The 15,887-nt window shown below is 47.6% G+C and overlaps 1 protein-coding gene and 1 long non-coding RNA gene across 4 annotated transcripts in view; both read right to left on the reverse strand.

The window, feature by feature from the left end:
- The window catches only part of SPOCK1 (SPARC (osteonectin), cwcv and kazal like domains proteoglycan 1), an 863,260-nt gene that overhangs the window by 324,105 nt on the left and 523,268 nt on the right, over positions 1-15,887 (reverse strand). The gene's annotated exons all lie outside the window — the stretch shown is intronic.
- Positions 10,002-14,882, reverse strand: LOC143832400 (uncharacterized). Its single transcript, XR_013229240.1, has 3 exons — positions 11,885-14,882; positions 11,630-11,710; positions 10,002-11,438 (listed from the first exon to the last, which is right to left on the reverse strand). It is a non-coding gene; the product is annotated as an uncharacterized LOC143832400 (long non-coding RNA).

The raw sequence follows: 15,887 nt of genomic DNA on the forward strand, positions 1-15,887 counted from the left end.
CTCCTCGTCCTGGGGGGTTCCCAGGCCAGCAAGTCACGCACTTTGCCTGGGTCCATTTCAATCCCCTCTTTGGAAACCCGGAAACCCAGAAACTCCACCGCGTCCTGGTGGAATTCACACTTCGAAAGTTTGGCAAACAGATGGTGCTTCCGCAGCCGGCGGAGCACTTCGCGGACTAATTTGGCGTGTTTGCCCACGTCTTCCGAATACACCAAAATATCATCAATGTAAACCAACACCCCTTGATACAACAAATCATGCATAATTTCATTTATCATATTCATGAACACGCCCAGAGCGCCGGCGAGGCCGAACGGCATGATAGTGTATTCAAATTGGCCCAAGGGGGTGTTAAAAGCAGTCAGGTACTCATGCCCCTTCTTTATACGGACTCTGTAATAGGCTTCTCTCAAGTCCAGCTTTGTAAAAATCCGGGCCCTCCCCAAATGTCCCAACAAGTCCTTAATCAAAGGCAACGGGTAAGCATTGCAGGTGGAAACAGCATTCAGCCCTCTGTAGTCCGTACAGAGGCGCAAGGACCCATCCTTCTTTTTCACAAAGAGGACCGGGGCAGCCAGGGGAGAAGTGGCCGGTCTGATAAATCTCCGGGCTAAGTTTTTGTCCAAGAACTCCCTAAGTTCCTTCATTTATCTAGGGCTCATAGAGTACAGTTTGGCTTTGGGAAGTGGCTCCCCTTTCTTTAGCTCAATTGCACAGTCTGTTTTACAGTGGGGAGGTAGTTGGTCGCATTCGGCCTCTGCGAACACATCCGCAAAATCTCGATACTCCCGCGGGATGGCAGCCTCCCTAGCAGTCCCCACTGCGGCCACGGCTCTACAGCTTTGAGCGGGTTGGGGCCGCACATGCTGCTTGCAACTAGGCGATGAAAACTTCACTGTTCCTTTCTTCCACTTCACTGTGGGGTCATGTTCCCGCAACCAGTCCAGCCCTAGCACACACGGGAATACGGAGTGGGGCGCTACTAGGGGTTGGATCTGCTCCCAATGCTTTTCAATGTCCAAGTCCATCGGGAGCGTTTTCACCGTAGCCTCCCCCCCTGGGGCACATTTCCCATCCAGTTGAGTAATGGGTAGGGGCTCCCCCAGAGGCACCTCCCCAACCCCCAAAGTCTCGGCTAGCGCTGGGCTAACTAGGGTTTTGGTACACCCCGAGTCCACTATGCAATGAACCCCCAATTTTCTCCCAGAGTTGGGCTCTGTGAGGGTCGCGGGCAAGAGGACCAGTGGAGAATCACTCACCGCGCGTCTGCCCCTGCCGGAGACCTGCTGGCGGGGCGCCTTCACAGCAGGCCGTCTTCGTTTCCCGACTGCTCCTCTGATTGAATTTCTTCATCCTGGCCGCTGCTGTCCTCCGATTCCTCCACCACGGTTGCAGCCCCAGCCGGAGCAAGCAGAGACTTGGCGCTTTTCTTTGGGGCCGCCTTCTTGGTTGTGGAAGCTTTGGCTAGGGATCCCCCCGTCGACTTGGCACCGGGTGATGTCTTGGCTGGGCATTGAGCGAGAAAATGGCCAGCCTGGCCACAACCCAGGCATAGTCCCTTTTCCATGCACCGAGAGCTCTCGCTCGGTTCCAGCTTAGCCTTGGGCTTGATTTTCTTAGGGGTAGAAGTCTTTCCTCCTGTCTTGTCAGCAATTCCTTTGTATTCGGCCGCCCGCTCCAGACGGCTTTCCATCTCCCCTGCCAGCTGCACCCATCCCGACACGGTCAGTGGGTCTTCTAAAAGGAGACACTTGCTGGATAAATCTCCGGAGAGCCCCCCCACGAAGGCATGCACTCTCTGGGGCTTAGTCCAATCCGGCACCGCAGATGAAAGTTCCTTGAATTCCCGGGCATACTCGGCCACCGTCATTTTCCCTTGCTTCAGGGCCTTAAGTTTCTTCTCCGCCGTCTCCTTTTCGAAAGGCTCCACGTACATCAGGCGCATGGTTCTCAGGAAGTGATTGTAGTTATGGACGGCTCTCGGATTGTAATGATAGAGGTCCATGAACCACTTTGCCGCCTTCCCTTCCAGGCACTCTCCCACAAAACGAATGCGCTCAGCATCATCATTAAAAGTGAACCCCATGTCCATCATGTAGGCTTGGAGATGCACCAGGAACGACGGGAAGGTTGACGGATCCCCCGAGAACTTGGCTTTAAACTTGTAGGTGCTCCGCATCTCCACCCCTCTGAGATGGGGAGGCAGGCGTCCCGGACCCCAATCCATCGGAGCCCGTGCTCCTCGACCAACCCCTCGACCAACTCCTGCTGCTGCTCTCGCCGCCGCCGCTGCTCTCGCTGCCACCACCGCCTCAGCCGCTCCACCAGCATCAGCCGCCGCGCCGTCCGCCACCCCGGCTCCGTCGGCAGCCGCCGCTCCTCTCCCAGCATTGGCCCCACCAAGGCCGGCGTCTTCTTCCTCCTGCAACTGCGCTGCTGCTCTCGCCGCCACCAAGGTTGCGGCTTCGGCTTCAGCGGCGGCATTCATCGCCGCCTCCTCACGCTCCCTCAGGGTGGGAAGATCCCCCAGCCTCCGGCCGCCGGGTTCGCGAAAGTCTACGTGCAATTCGCGCAGCAAGCGTCTCGCCTCACGCTGCTCTTCCGGATCCAACCGTCCCGACACATCCTGCAGCCAGCTGGTCACCTTGTCCAGTTTTTGTTGCAACTCGCGCACCTCAAAGGTGGACGCCATCCCTTGGCTGGGCACCCCCAGGGGCAGTTGCTCAGGCCATTGTTCATCACCCGTCAGGCGGTCGTACCTCGAAAGACGCCTGCGTTCGGTGATGTGCTTTTCCAGGAATTCTGCATGACCCAGGGTTGCCTCTCCCAAGGCTCTGACCATGCCCGAGCTATACGAGCCCGCGCCGGCCAAATCGCCCTGAGAGAGATCCCAATCCAGGCCTTCTTCCTGTTCAGTATAGATATTGCCTTCGTCCTGCATGTTGGCAGGCGAAAGGAGTTGTGAGATTTGACTTAATGTCAAGCGCTGAGAGAACTCACAACTAGCTTCTTAATGATCAGAAAGCTTTATTGAGAAGTACTACACGCATCAAGACTGGCGAAGTCAAATCTGACCTGAGTACAGATTTGCTTCTTCTTATCAATACAATTCTCCCGCTCAAAACTTGAAAGTTCCCAAGGGAGGGGAGAAGGAGAGAAGAGGCACAGGCAATTAAAACAGTGATACATTCTCATGGCCTTGACTGGGTGATAGCGAAACCGGGCCCAGCCGAGAGGCCTCAACAAGTGATAAGAGTTACAACAACATATATTTCACTTTTAATTGTTAGCAGGAATATAGGACCTGTAGCAACCAGGCGCCAAGCAATATAACTGTCATGGAAGAACTCAGGCTAATTAATGACAGAGATTCTACAATCCTGACACTACCACCCCCCCCCCCCCACCGTGCCTCAGTAAAAGGCATTGAGTGGTCCCCGGTGAGTGGTCCCCGGCGCTGAGTGGTCCCCGGTGATAAAAAGGTCGGGGACCACTGATTTAGATTTAGAAAACACAGCAGAAGACAGAATCAGGATACAGGATGATCTCGACAGGCTGGAAAACTGGGCTAAAATGAATAAAATAAATTTCAGTAAAGAAATTTAAGTAGGAAAAATCAAATGCATCATTATAGGAAGGGGGAGACCTGTCTCGGCATTAGTATGTGTGAAAAGTATCTAGGGATCTTAGTAGATCATACACTGAGCATGAATCAGCACTGTGACTCAGTGGCTAAAAAGGCATATGGGATTTTGAGCTGTATCAAAAGAAGTATAGTGTCCAGATCACGCAAGGTGATGGTACCACTTTATTCTGCTCTGGTTAGACCTCAGAGTACTGTGTTCAGTTTTGGGCACCACAATTGGAGAAGAATGTAGATAAACTGGAATGAGTCCAGAGGAGGACAATTAAAATGGTGAGGTGTTTGAAGATGAAGACATATGAGGAAAGAATGAGGGAGGTTTGTTTATTTGTGACAAACTGGTGATATGATAACCTTTTTCAAATATTTGAAGGGGTGTCACATAGATGATGGAGCAGGTTGTTTTCTGTTACCCCAGAGGGTAGGACCAAAATCTCAACAGAATGATTCCTCAGTGGAACTGGTTTCCTCAGGAGGCCATGGGTTTAGAGTAGATTAGATGTTTCCATAAATCATAGATTAATAGAATTGGAAGGGACCTCATGGATAATCTAGCCCAACCCCCTGCACTATGCAGGACACTCACAACCCTATCGCTCATCCACTGTAACCTGCCAAACCCTTAAGCCTTCACAGAATCAGCCTCTCCATCAGATGGCTATCCAGCCTCTATTTAAAAATTTCCAAATATGGAGCACCCACCACCTCCCGAGGAAGCCTGTTCCACTGAGAAACCACTCAGTCAGGAACTTCTTCCTGATGTTTAGACAAAATTTCTTTTGAATTAATTTCATCCCATTGGTTCTGGTCCATCCCTCGGGCCAAGAGAGAACAACTCTGCTCCATTCTCGATATGGCAGCCTCGATATGGCAGCCTTTGAAGATGCTTATCAAATCCCCTCTCAATAATCTCCTCTCCAGGCTAAACAGACCAAGCTCCCCCAACCTTTCTTCAGATGTCTTGGTTTCCAAACCCCTCACCATCTTTGTTGCCCTCTTCTGAACATGTTCCAGTTTGTCTACATCTCTCTTCAACTGGGGTGCCCAAAACTGAACACAATACTCCAAGTGAGGCCAAACCAGACAGAGTAAAGCGATACCATCGCCTCCCATGATCTCGACACGATACTCCATTTGATACAGACCAAAATCCCATTTGCCTTTTTAGTCACTGATTCACACTGTTGACTCATGTGCAATGTGTGGTCTACTAAGACTCCAGATCCTTTTTGCACATGCTAACTGTCAAGACAAGTCTCTCCCATCCTATATTGGTGTAAATGGATTTTCCTACCTAAATGCAGAACTTTACACTTGTCCCTATTGAACTTCATTTTATTCAGTTTAGCCCACTTCTTGAGCCTATCAATATCATCCTGTATTCTGATTCAGTTGTCGGTTGTGTTTGCTACCCCTTCCAGTATAGTATCATCTGCAAATTTAATAAGTATTCCCGCTAAACCCTCACCCAAATAATTTATAAATATATGTTGAACAACACAAGTCCCAGGACAGATCCCTGGGGAACTCCACTTGTCACTCTTCTCCAAGAGGATACTGAACCATTTACAAGTACCTTTTGGGTACAATCTGTCACCCAGTTATCGATCCACGTGACATAATTAGGATCCATACCCGTTTTACCAACTTGGCAACAAGAATATCAAAGTTTTCTATCACAGAGAGTCATTCCTTGCAACTGCCCAAAATGGTCCTTGAAATCCTGCTGTTGGGTGAGAGGGATATCACCCCAGAATAGGATTTGGGAGACATTTGGGGTAATTCTGGGAGGACAGGGAAGAGGGAGAAAATCATGCTCTTTTGCTAGAAAGAATCATTTTCATAGAAATGTTAGTCTGGATCATCATCATCATCATCATTATCACCATCATCAGATTTACTACCCACCTATCCCAGACAAACACGTTTTAATTCAGAAAAAAACTGGTTCTTTAAGGCTTTGGTGCCTTCTGTTCTTTCATGGCTTCTGAATTGCCTCTGGAAAAGCCGAAAATGGGTTAATACCAGGAGTGATTTGAATTAAGTACTCACAAGCACTCACATTGAATGCAGTCCACAAAATGCACAACAGCCCATAATGGTTAAATATCATGCAATAAATGGTATGTGGTTAATGACAATATGTAGTACAAAACTGTAATTATTGCGGCATGGTCACAGTTTAGTCTGATTTGCAATTATTGCAATTATTTCTGGTCATTTAAGATTACCTATAAAGTGCAATGAAATGAATACAGGATTGTTATATTGTATGCTAAAATTATAATGCTTTAGATGTTTTGCCATGTTAATGTCTCTACAATCATTCAGAATATAAGATAAATATCTATTTTTAATTTGAACAACAAATTATAAAAGGAACACAATGGGCTGAATTTTAACAATTGATGGACATTTCAACAGTATTTGAGTTGAGTCTGTGTCCCAGTTTTCTACTTCAGGCTGTAGGCGGTTGCTTACATAACTGAATGCTCTTCTATATATCATTTAAAAACTTTCCATGTAGAAAACAAGATATCTGATGTACTTTTCTAGTTTACCCATATCTAGGAAGGACCTCTTTGCCAGTTCAACCAGTCTCCTCTGCTATCAATTTCCTTTGCTAGAATTCTTTCTGAGTACTTTACATTCATCCTGACCACTGACCTGTTTAACTATCATGCAAATTAGGATGTTTCAATGATAGCTTATTCATTCCAACATTGCCAATCATTTCCCCACAATACTATTTGAAATAATCTCCTCAAAACATGAATCTACAGCTACAATTACAATTTGGAATAAATATTTTTTGCCCCTGCTCCCTGAAAACGTAAGTAGAGTGAGACACAGAAATTATGAAAGACAGTCATGCATTTCTGGAAATGATCTTGTTTTTGGAACAGAAGGTTGGGTTTATGTCTTTTGTCTCTTATACTGTTATTATTTTATCAATGCAGCCACAATCAGATAGTTAGAAGCAATGTGAAATACAGAAATTCTGTTTCAGACTACTTGATTTGAATCTTATGATGCAGATTCCAAAGTGTCTTGCTTAGCCATTTACTCCAAATGAACAGATATAACCTGGGTTATTTCAGTTTATTTGGTTATTTTGGAGTTAAACTGGTCTGTACCCTATTGCCTTTCAATGCAAGCTAGTTTACTGCCAGTCTTATGAGTAAATCCACACTGGCTCAAAGCTTAGGCTGGAAACCTTAGAGTGTCTTGTTTCTTTCCCATGTCCAAGCCACAGGAGTCATGACAAGAGGAACTGAGCAGCCACTATCTCCCTCCCATTCTTTTAATGTCAACAGCTCCCCAATCTCCCTTAACTGGTCACCCATGATTCAAGTGGATAGCCATGTTGGTCTGAAGTAGCACAACAAAATTTGAGTCCAATGGCAGCTTTAAGGACCAACAAAGATTTATTCAAGGCATGAGCTTTTGTGTGCATACATGCTTCATCTGACAATCGAACAGAGATCATTAAGAGTACAGATATAAGGAGAAAGTAAATTAGTAGCAAATTAGTAAACAGCATCACAATATCCTGGAGGCCATTCCACACATTGGCTAAAGTAGTGAGATGCCCACGGCATCTCCTAGCACTACAGTTTAAAGCGACAAACCGTTATTTTGCACGCCTCGACCTTCTCGCTACATCCATGCCGCCCATAGCGCTTTTAGCTTTCCTCACGTTTCCAGTCATGCTAGAGGCGAAAGCAAGGTGCTCTTATTTTGTGGCACTTCAGCCTGCCCTGTTCCATCAATCAAGTTGGAGAACCAATGAAACATAGAAATGTCCACAGACCTCCAAAATGCCCCTTTCCCTTTCATTGTTTTTAAAATCCAAAAATATATGTGGAGACAAACGTGCACATTCATTGAGCCATAGAGAACAGTCACATGGTGTTTTTAAAAAAAATTATCTTGAACAAAAAGAACTAAAAGCACGCCCACAGATCAACTAAATAAAGGCACTTGCATGCACACCTGGCTGCCATTGCTCTTTGCTGGCCTCTACCTGTTGCACGCTCATAGCTCTACGTTGTAATGGAGAATATCATTTTAGCCCTGGTCATTCAGATGCTCGTCCTTGCTGGACGTGTTCTTGCCACCTTATTGAAAATGATGACATATACCTTGGCTTTCCAAGAAAGGATGCTTCATAGAAGAGCACTCAGCATCCACTCCATGCAAAGGAACTCAAGGAGGGCTCGCATTGCAGCCAGGATGAGATGGCAAGCTCTTTCAGAGCTGCATTTCCCTAAGCAGGTCTAGGTGGACCAGAGAACTACTGACTGGTGGGATAATTTTGTCCTTTCCAACTGGAGTGATGAGCAATGGATCCTCAACTTCAGGATGTCCATGAAAATAGTGAACATGCTTCGTGGCCAGATGGAGTGCCAGCAAACCTGCATGAGGAGCCCCACTTCTGAGAAGTGTGTCACAGCTGCCTTGTGGTACCTTGCCATCCCTCTGTACTTACAGAATGTATCGCAGCAGTTTGGCTTAGGGATTTCCACCAGTGGTGAGATCGTGATGGAGTTCTGCTTGGCAATGGAGGCAGAGCTCTACAGCAGCGTTCCCCAACCCCCGGCTAAGGACCGGTACCGGTCCATGGATCAGTCGGTACCGGGCCTTGGCTCCTCCTTGTACGCCTCCCTGGCTACTGCCTCGGGGGCTGCCCTGCCACTCTGTTGCCAGCTCACCTTTGGTGTTCTCCAGCAGCCGCCATGGCTGTGGCTCCCTCTCGGCGTGGCACTGTGCAGCTGCTACAGGCAGCACCCCCCCTCCCAGCGGGTGGCAAGAAGTCAGGGGCGCCAGTGGGAAAGCAAGTGGAGCAGTGGCTCAGGCAGCAGCAGCGATGTCCTTTGGCAAAAGACAACCCCCCCCCCAGGGCCTCAGTAAAATTGTCAAGCATGGTGATAAAAAGGATGGGGACCACTGCTCTACAGCAAGGTGGTGTGCCTTGAAGACCAGCTAGGAGAGGTAGGTAGCACTTTCACCCTTTTAAATTGATCCCCCTTTTTTCCCCATGTTATTCCCATAGCAACAAATACTCGACCCTCCCCCCTCTTTTTTTCTCATCACTCTTTCTTCCCTCTTCCCACTGCAGAGTATGGATGATTTTGGGAGGCTTGGTTTCCTGCACTGCTTTGCTGCTGCAGATGGGACCCACATACCCATAAGAGCTCGGGGGGTGGGGCAGAATAAAGGAGTTTGGCAACAGAAAGGACTTTTGCTCAATTCTTCTCCACGGTACAGTGGACTATTCTGGACAGTTCATTGTTGCTGAGGTGGGCTGGAGTGGAAGGAGGCATGATACCCTTGTCTTCTGGGAGTCACACCTGAGGTCAACCATGGATGAAGGGGTCTTTGTTCCTGGAAACCCAACCATGACCATAGAAAGGGTTCAGGTACCACTGCTGATTCTAGGGGACACGGCATGTCCATTGTGCAAATGGCTTATGACTCCTTACTAGTGCCCACAGACCAATGTGCAAAGTTACTATGGTGGAGTGTGCCTTTGGATGTCTGGAGGGACAGTTTAGGTATCTTATGTCCGGGGTACATGTACATTTAGATAATGTCACTCCCCTCATCATTGCCTGTGTGATCCTACATTATATCTGTAAAGAGAAAGGTCACGACATTCCCTTTCCAGTGTCGGAGCCAGAACCAGTGGTCTTGCAGGAAGATGAACCCATGTCAAAGAGGAGAAAGAACAGGATCTATGATGAGGGTTGCAGGGTCTGAGATGCCATAGGCACTTACCTCTATAGGCACGGGGGAAAGTTTTGAGTCCTGTAACTCCCTTTGGTTTGTGAAAGTTTAATAAAGTTTACTATTTCGTTTCAAATGTCTGGTCTCTATGCTTTTGACATGCGAGTGAGGGAACAGTGCTGTCTTTTCACACACCATCTCACTGGCCGCAAGCCCCCTTTAAACGTTAATATTCTCTGATCTGACTGCACAGTGGGGCTTCCAGTAGTGGGCAGAACTGTGGGATTTAAAAAATGGCTTGTCTTGTCCCTACTGCATTTCTCTTCCCAATACAGACTAAAGAGGTCTACCTGGCATAACCAAGGGGGTGGCTTTTTTGGGAGAGGGAGGAAAACCCGCTGTGGGAAATGGCTAATTGCCACCAGTCCATTTTGTCCCTTTTAAAAGGAGGCTTCTGGTGGCAGGAAGTTTCTGGGGCTTGTAAAATGGCTGCCAGCTGAACAGGAAAGGACGGCGCCCCCTGTCTCATGCCTCGAGTTCCCCCGTGGGCAATCCCATTGGCAGAGCAATTGGGTACTTTTAAAATTTTAGGGGAGGAATGAATTAACATTTCTTTGCCAAACACATGTCATTTTGCAAGATGCCTCTGCCGAGGAAGGGTGCCTTTTGGCAGAAGGCTGAGCTGGAGGCACTCCTAGAGCTGCTGAGGGCATCCAAGAGCTTGCCAAAGCTCATGACAGGCACCCACAGCCTCACCAAGGGCACCGATATGGTCCTCACCAATGGGGGCGAGAGGGTATGTGCGCACCTGGGAACAGGTGCGCACAAAGTCCAAGCACATAAAGCTGGTCTTCTTGAAAAGCTTGGAGCAGAGGGGAGGGAGCCTAGGGAGAGTGGGCGCACCCCATTTAATGCCCAAATAATGGAGATCTGGGAGGCAACTGAGAAGCCCCCACTGGATCAGTGCAGGCATATGGGTAAGTTTTTGCTGGCTTTTACTAAGTAACAAAATATGTTATGATCCATACCCCACCCCCACCAAGTCTGGTTGCTGTAAGCGATCTGGTGCCTGGGGAGAGCTGCAGCCTTGACCTGGACTCCCACCTTTTCAGGGCTGGCAGGGTTTGAGAGGGGTGCGGGGATGCAAGGGGGAAATAGGACATTATAAGCAGCAAAGTAATACCCTTATAGAGTTATAATTTTATCTGGTAAACAGCTGTCACCCGATGACAGTCCATTTAAGGTTGTTTTTAAGATGCTGTGTCCTCTTCCGAGTCCCTTAATGAAATAACAATGCAAGTCCTGAGTCCCACCCCTTTAGGGCAAGAAATAACACACACCACATGATGATTTCAGTTTATTAAGGTGCTGGCAGCAGACCCAGTCCCTTGCTAATGCCTTCCTTCTTTCCCCTCATCAGCTGCCCTGTCTCCAGTGAAACTGGGCTCTCAGCCCCCCGCCTCTCAGTTAAGCCAGGCTTCTCATGGGGGAGATGTGGAGGAGGGAATGGAAGAGGAGCCGTCCACCTCTACCAGGGCGACATGTGAGAGAAGGCTCCCTTCCTTATAATTTGTGTCCTGATACAGGGCTGCATGGCAATCCAAAAGTTATATTCAACATAGTCCTGACTGCAACTTTCTCAAACCCTTTTTCAGTAGAGACAGTCCTCGCTCAGTTGAGGGAGCTGGCAGGAGCAATGGAGGCGCAAGAGGAGCAGTGCGACAAATCCTGTAATCTTGCAGGGAGTACTGTGTGTGCCCCCCCTCACCTTACAGTTGCAACCCCTTTTAGGTGGCCATGCTCCTCTTACTGCATAGTCACAAAGCTAGAAGAGAGAATGGATGCTGTTGATGGCTGGAGGAAGAGGGCTGGCAACAGCTTTCGTAGAATTTCTGCCTGCTCCAGGAGCCTTTGGCCAACATTGGTCAGCAGGGGGACACGCCTCTGTCTCCTGGACCTCTGTCCTGTGTTGACAGGGCCTCTCTCTGGACCTTTTCCTCTGAGGCCTTCTGCTGTACAGGAACCTCCTCCTCCTCTCCCTCCTCCTCCTCCTCAGACTGTTCTTCTGGGAAGTCAAAAAACAGCACACAAAGTCAAATTGTTGTGTTGCAAGACCATCTCCACAACCCCCCCCCCCCCAACAGAAATCCTTTGCAACCTCTCTGCAAAGGTATTTCCCTCTTCCCTTTATACATATCACAGTAAAACAGCAATTGACCCCTGATGAACAGGCATGAGGTTCTCTGTGCAGCTCACCTGCTGGTATCTCCCTTGCCACTCAGGATATCAACTTCCCTGGAGCCCATGGCTGGTCTTGAATGAAACTGGGGATGTATTCTGTGGGGATTAAAAAATGTTTTTTCAGCACCAAAACAGGATGGTGAAAAAGGGTCTATCAAACTCACCATTCCAGATGGCAAGCCTTGTTCCTGTGTTGTCAGGTCCTTCTGTACAAATGAGAAAACACACACCAAACATTCTCCCTTCAAAAAACAATAGAGAACTACACACCTGTGTAGAACCACCGGAGTCACTGTCCCTGTCTTCCCCCACAGAAAGGCATAACACCAATATCATTCAGGCAAGATCTCCCCCCCCCCTCATTTCTGCAGATGGTCATGGCTCATGGAGCTGTGTCTGTATGGGAAAATAGAAACAAGATCTCAAGCAGGCAGAAACTGTACTCCTCTCAAAACAATTCCAAAAGGACAGGCCCTTTGCAAACTTTTGAAAGAGCATCTTGGCAAGCATGCCAAGCACCCTTGGAGCAACGAATAAGCATTGAAACGTATGCTATCTGTCAATGTTTAAAGAAAAAACTCACCAAGCTGCCCAGAGATGCAAGCTTACCTGATGTGAGGGGTGTTGGGTGGAAGATGCTTTCTTCCTCTCCTGGTATGATGGCCAGAAGGTCCAGGATGACCAGGTCCAACCCACGTCGCTGTGGCTGAGAACGCGGTTGAAGCCTTCCAGAAGAGGGTCCCTCCTCTGGATCCTGCAGCTGTGACTGAGCAGGTTGTGAAGGAGCCTTCTGCCTCACCATCTTCCCACCTGCTTTGGCCTCCTGTCACCATCTCCCTCCCCACAAATTGCACAATGCATCTCAAAATAAGGGCAAGTGACTCGAGCAGCACAAGACTGCTTGTTGTGCGCGATGCACCAATTGTATTTGGCATGCATCATTTGGACCGGCACTCCAGGCCACTTGTCTGGTGGCCAAGGGCTCACATCCACATAGCCACCTCTTCAAATACCTCCCTGTTTCGGTGGGAGGATTTAAAGGCATCCTGGATCCTCTCCTCCGAGAATATGACCATAAGGTCGCAGATCTCCACATCCCTCCAAGTGGGTCCACTGCCAGTGCCCAGGACAGAAGAGGACTGCAAGGTGGGATCCATTTTCCTCTGGTTGCAATAGTCAGAAAATGGAGGTTCAGAGGAAGGTCCAACCTTACAAACCTTCTTCCCACCTAAGAAGGGAAGCTGGAGTTGTAAGTTCCTGATTTGATGACAGTCAAGAGGGGAGGCTATGATTGAACTTCTGTAGTCACGAGTTGCATTCAAAACATCATGGGAGCATTTTCTTTGTCCTCAAGACACGCGGCCACCTCCAGCATGCTTGCTGGCGCATGTGCACGTATGCATTTACACGTGTATCCATGTTTTAATTTTTTAAAGTTGGAACACGTGAGTCAAATTTTAAGATCAAAGTACATTGATGGGTTTTTCCTCTTTTTTAGATTTCAGCAGGAGGCAAAACACTGCAGTGTTCGTGAGGCAGGGAGTTCTGCCATGAACAGCGAGGAGGTCTTAAAACCAGAATGGGTCTGTCACCTAATCAGGGTCCCGGTGGTGTTCCAAAGACATTTGGGGACTACTACTTCAAGCAGCATTCCACTGTCCCTGGCAGATGTTCTTTTTCCTCAAACCATGTGGACACCTACATATGCATTTACACATGTGTCCATGTTTGAGAAAATGTTGATACGAAAACTGAAAGTGCAGGGCACTATGAATACCAAAGCCATGGAGACAAAAAAAAAAGGCTCTTTGACGTTATGAGGCTCACATGTGCGGTTCTAAAGACAGTGGGGACAGTGCTTTCTGTGACTGTAAGGCACTTCTTTATTGGTTGACTAGATCCCTTCATTTGCCTGGGCAAGCCACATGTTCGCTTCTTTGTTGCTCCAGGCTTTTCAACTTTTTTTTTAAAGGGCAATCCTGTCTCCTGGAAGCTGGGAAATTCTTCTACTGCTATTTTAAAAACACACCTATCTTTTGCTGGTGTGCTGCTGATTCCTTGCAGCTGGTGCTCCAAAAGAAGGAATGTGGCCGGAGTACTGCAGGGAGTTTGTGGTTTGTGTATGACGTCATGTGGAGTGCCAAAAATGTAGCATCTTCAAAAGGTAAGTACTACACTACTTTACAGTTGTGTGGAATGGCCCTAAATATGCAATATGGTAATAGCTTGCTAGAAAAGCAAATCAGTCCTTTTCATTAACAAAAACATTGGGGGAATAAAGGTTAGTGATTAATGGCAGACACTTTCCCAGTTGTGAAAAGAAGTAATTAAAAGAGACTTGTTGCTAGCCCCATTCATCTCCACCCAAACATGGAGGAATCCCTATAAGTGACAAGCTGTGCTGAGTTTGTCATCCTGTCCTGAGACCAGAGACAGATACCCAGAGAAAACCTGTGGGAAGACAAGCCCCAAAAGGACAATAACAGAACACCACTAGTAGTTACATATAGCTCTCAACTCAAAACAGTTCAGTTCATCATCAGTAACTTACAGCCTCTACTGTATTCACAGTTAGGATTTAAATAGCACTTTACATGAGTCCCAATAGTGTCAAGCAGGTACAAAAAAAAGTTGAGAGGAGAAGCTACTTAATAATTTGAAATCCTATCAAAGATACATAGGGGCTTTTCGCACGCCTTCAAAATCGCACAATGGTTGCCAATTGAAAACGTTACTGATTTGCCATTATGCACAACGTCATTGACAATCTGCCACACACCTGAAACCAATCCGCAAAAAGCGCTTCCTTGTAGCGCTTTCAGGGAAATCCCCAAAAGTGGATTCACCCTCTGGAAAGCGCTACACTCCTGCAACCAATCTGCAACACTAGCGGGAAAGTTCTGTGCGTTACCATTGTTGTGGTTTCTACAAAGTCCCTCCCCCTGGCTCTCTCCTCTGATCTTCCGGCGAAGCGATCGCCATTTTTTTTTCTCCGAGCGAGCGAAGTTCAACCCACCAGCAAGCCTGTTTAGAGGCTTCCCCGGCTTCAGTCCCTCCCCAGAGCTGTTTAGTCACTAAGCACAAACAACAGAGAAGCCCGTTTGCTGATGTATTTTCCCTTTATTTTTTACACTGTTTTCGGCTGAAAATCGGGCCCGTGAGGGGGGGGGATTTTTTTTTTCACTTGGGGGGAGCGTGGCAACGATGAAACGACAGCTCAAACACACCTGCCAGCTGATGGGTCTCTCCGTTGCAACGAATCAACACATATTCGTTGCAATGGGTGTTTTTTTTTTTTTTAAACCTTTCTTAAAGGGAAAGGGGCTGTTTGGGAGCATGCTAACGGTTGCCCATTGGCTGCTTGACGGCCAGGGGCGGGACGAGCTCGGCAATAGCGCTTCCTTTCTAGCGATTTTTGCTGAGATCGGAAGCTTGTGGGAAACTATAGAAACGCAACTGGATTTCACTACAAAGTCAGGTATGCATAATGACGAATTCCACTATTTTAAATGGCGATTTTTCGTTCAGCAAACAATTTGCTACAAGGATCCCGGTGCGGAAAGCCCCTTAATATTTATTCCATTATATCTAAAATGATGCAGCTTTCTGAAAATGTAAATGTCAAATGGTTGTTATTTTTAAAGTCATGTTTATGGGCATGACTGCCCATAATGTGGATAAGGCTGTCCAAATGTGGATAAGGCTGTCAATACTTGCTACTTGAAGCCCTTGACATCATAAATAGAATAGTCAACCAGATAGTGGCCGGAGATCTCTTAGGATTACAACTGATCTCCAGGCAACAAGGATCAGTTCACCCGAAGAAAATGTTCACTTTGGAAGGTGAATTCTATGGCACTGAAATTCCATGCCTCACCCAATGCAGCCCACCTCGGGCTCCACCCCCACCCCCCAGATTTCCAGGTATTTCCCAGCCTTGAACTGGCAACCCTATAGATATCATAGAATCATAGAATCATAGAGTTGGAAGGGGCCATACAGGCCATCTAGTCCAACCCCCTGCTCAACGCAGGATATAACTGACTGCAATTCCAAGCAGAGTTTCACAAGAATAAATGCAATGGTTTCAGTGGGCTTAGACGGGAGCTACTCCATTCTGGATTGTAGAAGAAGAGTTGGTTTTTATATGCCGCTTTTCTCTACCAGAAGGAGTCACAAAGTAGCTTCAATCACCTTCTCTTTCCTCTCCCCACAATAGACACCTGTGAGGTAGGTGAGGCTGAGTTCCTCAGGGCCTGCAAAAGGGAGCTCC

This window comes from Paroedura picta, chromosome 3 (assembly GCF_049243985.1).
Source record: "Paroedura picta isolate Pp20150507F chromosome 3, Ppicta_v3.0, whole genome shotgun sequence".
NCBI lineage: Eukaryota > Metazoa > Chordata > Lepidosauria > Squamata > Gekkonidae > Paroedura > Paroedura picta.